At 45.9% G+C, this 8,287-nt stretch overlaps 1 long non-coding RNA gene across 1 annotated transcript; it reads left to right on the top strand.

Annotated features, from left to right (window-relative positions):
* Nucleotides 1-3,828: 3,828 nt before the first annotated feature.
* LOC136482844 (uncharacterized) lies at nt 3,829-5,401 on the top strand. Its single transcript, XR_010765216.1, has 3 exons — nt 3,829-4,013; nt 4,143-4,830; nt 5,145-5,401. It is a non-coding gene; the product is annotated as an uncharacterized lncRNA (long non-coding RNA).
* Nucleotides 5,402-8,287: the final 2,886 nt, after the last annotated feature.

The raw sequence follows: 8,287 nt of genomic DNA, 5'->3' as shown, positions 1-8,287 counted from the left end.
ACCATCACATTTGGAGTTAGTATGAGGGAGAAAAACTAGTTACAAAGTTTACCCACATATTAAAAAGAGAAATCACACTGTTCTAGATGATCCTTACATGATCATAGTGAACAGTGTGATTTCTTTTTTTAATCTGTGGGTCAACTTTGTAACTAGTTTTTCTTCCTCATACTAACTCCAAATCTGATGATTTTTTTTCCTAAAATTTTCTAAAATCATTCTCTATCAATTTATTTTGTTGGTTTTGTCAATATATACATATGAAAAGTTTGAGCAATTTAAATTTTGAATTTCAAAAAAATGCAACTTCAGACAAGATTTGGTACCCCAAATGATTTCAGCTGAAAAAGTGATAAATACCAAAGTTGAATAACTTATCAAGACCTACCCTATAATACACCAGTTAAAATAAATCTACAGCCACACAACAAATGCCTACTCTACAGTCATGACATATGCTACATCCACATCCATAAATGCACCTAGAAAATATAACACCATCAAAACGGATGCACCAGATTGTCTCTTAACCATTCTCTGTCGTTACTCGTCCAAATCCGATGGGTCACGTTCAGTGTGTCTGCACTCATCTCCCACATCCGCGTAAGCCCCCGCACGCCCGCGCCTAGAAGCGCGCGGTTCGATCCCTCACGTTGCCTTTTGTTTTTCCGTCTAGAGCGACCGTGGAAGGAAAAAAACATCACGCGCCGCCGCTCCTGGTTCCCGACGCGGCTAGGGTTTCCCGGCCACCGCCACGCAGGATCTGACCGCCGGTGGCACGGGCACGGACGCGACGGCGATGCGGAAGGGAAACGGCGGCACGGTGCTCATTTCTCTCTCTTCTCTCCCCTAAATTTCTCCCTCTGCCTCTCTATCCTCAGATGTCTCTCTATCCTCAGAATATGTGGATCGGACCTTCTCCGGCGCCCTCGTGGCCATCGATGCCGCCGGCGCACTCGCCGCGTCGCTCTCCTACGAGGAGGCACTGCGCCTCTCGTCCAACTCCAGTAGGTCCTCGATGGGCTCATCGTCTTCGTCAACGAGAACTCTACGCCGTCATCCCTCGACTGCCACGCCGGCGGCGGCACGCCCGCCCCTCAACATGGTTCCGACCCACCGCTCGCCGTCCTTTGCCGCGCGCCTGCCATCCGCTACCCCCGCACGCCACGCCGCTGGCTGCTGCTTGTGCGCCGCCGCCTCCTCGGCATCGTCGCCCTCCACCTGGTACCAGACCCGATGGAGCCGCAGCCGCCACTTCGATGAGGTCGACCAGGCCGAGAGTACGCATCCCTTTTCCAGGTAATCACCATTTCATCATCTTATGATTGAGAAGGAGGATTTCGTGGAGGCCGCCAAACTCAAGAGGGACATCATAGAGGCCACCGGAAACGACGCCGCAGCCCACGTCATGGCCAAGCTCAAGGTCCAAAACTGCTTTGTGCTGCCTGACATTCTGTTCCATTACCGATTTTTAATTGAGATGTTCATCGTTCCCCACCTATTTTGGATTACGATCTTCTAACTACAGCATTTGCTCTGTTTGGCTGCTCTTGTCCTTCTAAATTCTTGCAGAGTGCTATAGAGGGGCAGCGGTACCAGGACACGCCGGTACGCAGGCAGCTTGCTCCCATCCTTCACCTTCAATCTCTCACTTGGCTAACTACCATTCATGGCGTGGGGAAACATGCTGCCATGTATGCAGGAGGTATTGGCAAGGCTGCCGTAGTGGCTCAGCCCAGGCACCCAGCTCCGAGGAGGAGAGGACCAAGGCCCTGCAGGTGTGTGCGGGTCTCTCTGCTCCCCCCATATATCCTAGCTGCCTGTATGACTGTATGTTGCTTGTGTACTGCTGCCGCTGCTGGGCCAACTCTGAATGCTTTCTTATTTGTTGTTGTTAAACTCTGAATGCTTTCTGATAGCATATGCTATATTGCAGCTGGCCAGCTGCAACACTACTATCTTTCACAAAGTTAATTTTTTTGAGTGATTTCCAGGCGCTGCTCTCCTGTCCAACATCCTCAATTCACACAGACAAACCTCCAAAAGACATGCTTAAAGTGCAAAACATGTTTCCTCTACCATCCTTCCTTGCGCCGCACTTTCTTAAACTTTCTTAGATTCTTAGATTTTGTATTTTTATTTGTCTTGGTGTTTATTTTGTAGAGAACTCATGAAGCGATAGTTACTTCATTAGAAAGGTGAAAACATCCTGACCAGCCAAGTTCTTGTCTCACCAGGTCAAGAGGTAAAACACCGATGCCTTCTTTTGTTCTTTGTCACACCAACATGAATATTCCAGCAAATAATTTACCAGGCATAGAGCAGATGAATATACTATTCTATTTAACTGAAGGTACCTAGAGGATGTAGATACAAGCTTATTCGTTTCGCTCAGCGCTAGCTTGATATTCGAATGATGCTTGAAACAACAATGGAACAGTTGCGAGCAAGGTTAGGATGCAAAATCCTTCGGTTTTGAACTGTATTTCAGGGCTAACTTATTTTTGGCTCGCCCAAAAAAAATCACAATATAATATGTATTGACATCGACATCATCCTTGCTATGTACTTTCTCATGAATAGAATTTTGCTTTATTTAAAGGGAACAATAGACCAATGCTATGCACGGGAGAGCGTCATCCATGCTATGCACGGGAGGGCGGTGGCCACCTCGGCGGCGTGCGGGAGGCACGCGGCGAGCCCCCGCAGCGCGCGGAAGGGCGGGGCTAGCCCCCGGCGGTGCTAGGAGGCGCGCGGCCCCCGACAGCCTGCAAGGTACTCTCTACCGCATCATGAAAGAATATTTGGGAGATTTGGTACAGAAGATATTTGAGAGGCCTTGCAAGATTTGCTACAAAATATTTGAGAGGGGCAGTTAAATCGGCTGCAAGTTGTCTTCTCCGTAGGTTAAAGCTTTCTGTTTTTTCACTTAAAATCTGATATGGGTATGTAGATGCATGTGCGGGGACGAGATGATGGAGCAATGTCCACCAGCACGCCTTGCTGAGATGATAAGTCACTGTAGCCAGTAATCGAATCAAAGCCATTTTGCTGTAATACCTAGATGATGGATAATGTCCACCAGCACGACTTCCTCCATGTAATACCTACATGTGTTGGTAGGTCCTTTCTACTCAATTTACATTATTGATCTTTTATGCGAGTTAGTGACTTTTTAGATTGACGGTAATAGCTTGCTGTCCTGCAGAAGATATTCCAGCTGCTGTCATTAATTGCAATTTTGTTTTTTTTTTCAGATCCCATCCAGCAGATCTACAGAGTGGTCAAAAATGGCAGCGAGCAAGCAAGTGAAATGAAAGAAGAAACAAAGAGCTAAATGTCTTGTACGAGAAGTATACAGAGAGAAAGATTTGTTCTTTGACTATAGGGTTCTCATGCAGAATCATATCTGAAATAATAATAAAAAATTATGTTTTATCAAAATGAATTTATCTCATTTTCCTTGTCTTCCTTTCACTCTTACTTGTAGGCCTTGAGATACTTGCATTCCCACGTAATAATCAATTTGCTGGTCAAGAGCCTGGCAGCAATGAAGATATCCAGGATACAGTTTGTATCAGGTTCAGAGCAAAGTTTACTATTTTTGACAAGGTAAGCAATTTGACCTGTGAGCTTTTCTTTTGCAGTAACTAACATATTATGAATTCAAAGTTTTCTATCATTCATCTGAGTATGTGAAATAAAAACAACCCTCATTGCTATCTCATTGGAATTTTGTTATAATCAAGTTGATTGGACCAGGCAGAGATGTGAACAGAGTAGGAAATTTAAACATTCATAATTAGCATCACTGCAGAGACAACATTCAATGGTTGGTTTATTTATTGGCCATGTTTTTCTTTCTTGAGCTTTAACAGTTTGCTGGGTTAGTAATCAACATTTTTTGTTATTCAGATATGATTCAGTTGTCTGTTTTTTTTCTTTGACAACTGATTCAGTTGGCTGTTGGTATTGAAATGCTGGAGTCTTTGCTTTCGAATCTTGGTCCAAAGGTTAGTAGCTAAAATTGTTATTTCCTTAAGTATGTAGTCTAAAATATAATTTTCACAGTAGTTGAATATGGACTGTGATTGTTATAATCCTGAAACTGTATTTTGTTGATTTCCATTCTTTTCCTGCAGGGGATCTACATTTGCAGTTGCAAACAAATAATGGGTCAGTTTGTTTTTCACCTAATTTACCTGTGTATATGTAGTGGACTTTCAGTAGCTCTGCTCTTTAGCAGCAGGCCTCAATGGCTAACAGTAGTTCATACTTGAGAGTTTACATATGTAATATATATTATCAAAAACTCTACATCATTCAACAGTCTGCTAATTCCTAAGTTTTTATCTGCAGCCATAGCATGACTATGGTGGCTTAGAGACAAAAAAAAATTATGTCCATGCTTTCCGTTTTCTAATATTTCAAATACGTTCAGTAACAGCCATATGACTCTGTATTGATTCCGTTTATGCTCTGTAGATATTTGATATCCAAATGGAGCTAAGACAACATGTTAAAGTAATCCTGATGCTTTTTCAACGTTCAAACTGCTCGATGTGGTCAAATGCCCGATTACTTGCTATGTTGATTTTGTCGAGTTGATTAACTTGGTTCTTTCCTGCTGTTTCTGCTGTTTTCCGGAATATATACAATGTCATATAAAATTGCGTAAAACCTAAACTATACAAAAAAATTATTGTTTGGTTGTTTTCATGCATTCCTGAAATAAAGCCGTGGCGTTAGCACGGGCACTGTACTACAGCAAAGCAACTGAAGGAAACTGTGGCTAGGAAAAGATCTGCATTGTCCAAAAAGAATACACAGGTACTATGTGAAACCTTTTATCTCTCTTTGCATTAAAAAGGAACATATAGTCCTTTTGGAGAAGTACATAGCTATTCTTTTGTTCTGCTCCTAAATATGGTCCAGGCTTAGTTTCCTCTTGCTGATTAGAAATATATATGGATGTGTTTGTGCTCATAAAATGTCTTGGGAGGCAGCTACATGTATGTTTATATTTGCTTTACGCTTCAAAGTTCATGGTTGATAGTACTGCAGCTCGTGTTTTGCTTCAGTGTTCAATTAGCTTTGCCACCACTAGTCTCAGTTTAACTAATGCATGTCAATGATTTTTTCAGGAGGAATCTTGAGTTTGAGAAGGAGCATGCGAATGGTGGGACGATGGCCAACATACATATCAAGGGAACCTTCGCTGCTACAGTAGACATTAGTCTTTTGATTCGAATGAGTTCAAACAGTTGTCTGTGCTTAACACATTATTATGTGTTAAGCTATCTACTTGTGTTCTCATTTAGTTTGACACTCGGTGTGTTTTGTTAAAGATTTTGTATGAACAAATTATATTTCGTTTTAATGGATGTCGATGCTTCCTTCATTATGTATTTGTCGTTTTGCGATTATTAATTTAAGCTACCAAACAAAGTGTCGCAACATGAATTATTAATATATTAATCTGGCGTTGCAATATATGATGGCACATATAACAACCACATTTAGTCGTGGCAATAGGTACGATAATCGTGGCAATAGAGAAACTATCTCTTGCAACTACAAAAAGATGACGGTGGCAATAGAGGAATCTACCTATAGCAACCAGATAGTTAGTAACGTGGCAATAGATGACCTATCTGTAGCAACCAACCTAAGTAACGTGGCAATAGCCTATGCCATCTATAGCAACCATTCAGAAACGTGGCAATATACGACCTCTATGTAGCAACCAACCTGAAGAGATGTTGCAATAACCTAAGCCACCTATAGCAACCATTTAGGCAACGTGGCAATAGAGAACCTCTATTGCAATGCTTTCTCTGCGTAGCAACAACCACGATTGCAACACCTGTGTTGCGTTGCGCTTGCATTGTGTTGCTACACGACCAGCGTGTCGCAATACGTATCGCTAGCAACGCCTAGTTCGTTGCAATTGATACTATTACCACACCCATAGTGGTTGCAATTGCTTTTGTTACAACACTCACCAGGTGTTGCAAAAGCGTCAAAAGTGTTGCAATAGAGGGGCTGTGTGTCGCAACTAAAATGTAACCCATTGCATTATGCTATTGCTACCCTTACAAGTGCAACGACATTTAACCAAAAAAAATTGGTAGCAAAATTACTATGGCTACCATTTTTGGGTCTTTTGCTACACTTTTTTGGCGTTGCAGTAGACCAAAAATCTTGTAGTGTAAACATTTCGTAAGCATCTAAATTATGTGCATATGTGTATGACATAAAGTATAACTCGATGTTTGGCACTTGAAACATTCATACGAAACATGAGTCCGTGGTTATGTTTCATATAATACTGTGTAATCGCTTTGTTCTGGAAACTAAAAGGGATAAAGGATGTTTGGCTAACGATGATAAAATAGGTGTGGTCGGACAAAGATAACTGGTTAGTACCTCGAGTAGGCTGGGTTTGTTCCCGACATGGAACCATTCGTTTCAACGTCGTTCGCGAAAGTTTTGGAAGTGGTCAACGATGCCACTTTTGGCAAGCTCTGTGGAACGATCGGCTTAAGCAGTAGGACGATATCTTGGCTCCGTTAGATAGCTTAATGTACCCTTTGGTGTATCAAATAGTTAGTTCGGCTTTTGGAGCATCGCGTACAAGTTTCCTGCTTGCTTTAAAAAGCATGCGCGTCATTGAAATCGGCATTGGGCACGGTCACCGCTAGCCTAGCACGCTGCTCGCATTGCCAGCGCTCTGTCATGCCGGCTGTGTTTGCGCGCGCACCGTGTCCACCGCCCCACCGGCCACACGCGTTGCTCTAGCATCGTGCGCCAAGGTCGCCTGCCGCCGCGCTGTTCACGACCCCAGCCACTACCGACCCCAACCACTACCGGCCTCGGCCACACTGCTGCCCACAGACCAAACTGCCGCGCCATGCCTTGTTCTGCGTCGTCTTGGCCGAGAGCGCGCCAGGTCATGCACTGCACGTCACCAACGGCTAGGCGAGCTCTGCTCCATTGACTCCTTGGCTGTGCGCTCAAAGGACATCCGCCCGCCCAGCCATACCTCCACGTCGCATCGCTCTGCGTCGGTTGTCTGGCGCTGCCTGTAGCAATGGCGCCATACCGTGTTCGTCACATTGCTACTATGGCCGTGCAGGCAGCCGTCTGGGGGTACGTCCCGCCTGTCCCATTGTTCGTAGTGGTGATGTTGGCCCGAGTGTTGACGCCACAGACGAGCCAAGCCATGACCTCCCCTGTCTCCGCTGTCTCCTTGGCCGCCGAGGCGATTTTCCCCAATTTGCCTTAACCATAGCAGTAGACTCCAATTCATCTTAGGCTCGACTTCGTTAGGCTCCTGGCTACGTCCCGTCCCCACCTTATGGTGTATGCCGTTGCACAGGGTCGTGATTTCATAATCCCACGCCACCGGGTCCATAAGACCGCGCTGGCACTCCTCGACAGCAAGCCAGCCACGCAGTGCCTCTCATAACGATTCAGTGCACCCATAGCCTCGCCGTACCCTCCTGAGCACCCCGCGCACTATAGCCGTAGCTTCGCAGCAGGCCAGCCACCACCACAGCGTTCGTGCCACCGTCGGGCACCACCGCACCGCTGCGCGCGCACGTGGCCAGCTTTGCTCAGACCACCTCCGACCGAACCGTCAACGCGAAGGTATCCGTGAGTACTCCCTGGTGCTCGCTAGCTCATGTGCTGGCCTCGCCATCACTGTTGCTCAAGGGAACGCGCCCGTCTTTGCAGGTCAGGAGCCACCGCCGGGGAGGGAGTTCGTGACTACGTCTCTGCTCGACGTGTCGCGTCCAGTAGCTTCTATGTGTCATCAAGGTACCTATCGACCCCTTAGGTAGACCATAGAGGTTCAGGTGAGGCCGGCGTAGTCGCTCAGTGCTCGCGCCGTCGCGCCGTTGCGCGCCCTGGGGACCAGGGACTAAGTCGCGGTGAAGACGTAGAAATGAGAGGGTGCAGATGTAAAATGGTAGACTGAGGGAATAGTGCTCTAGTGCTCGCGGAGATTACCAAGTACGTCGGGGGTGTCCTTGCGTATGTGCCGATGCGTGTAGGCCTTTCCCCGTCGCGGGCCGTTGGCCGACTGGGCCGCGCCTCCGCGTGGGCCGCGCAGCGGCCTGCTGTCGCGTGCGGGGGGATGACGCGCTGGACCGGGCTGCGCGTTGTGGGCCGACGTAAGAGGATTCGGTTTTCCTTATTTCCTGGAAGTAGAAATACTTATTTATTTTCTGTTATGAATCCAGCATCGATAAATCGTAGTAAATTGCATGGTTGTCCAAAA

This window comes from Miscanthus floridulus, chromosome 9, assembly GCF_019320115.1.
Source record: "Miscanthus floridulus cultivar M001 chromosome 9, ASM1932011v1, whole genome shotgun sequence".
Classification (NCBI taxonomy): domain Eukaryota; kingdom Viridiplantae; phylum Streptophyta; class Magnoliopsida; order Poales; family Poaceae; genus Miscanthus; species Miscanthus floridulus.
The sequence above is the reverse complement of the archived record's forward strand: the minus strand, read 5'-3'. Positions and strand labels throughout refer to the sequence as shown.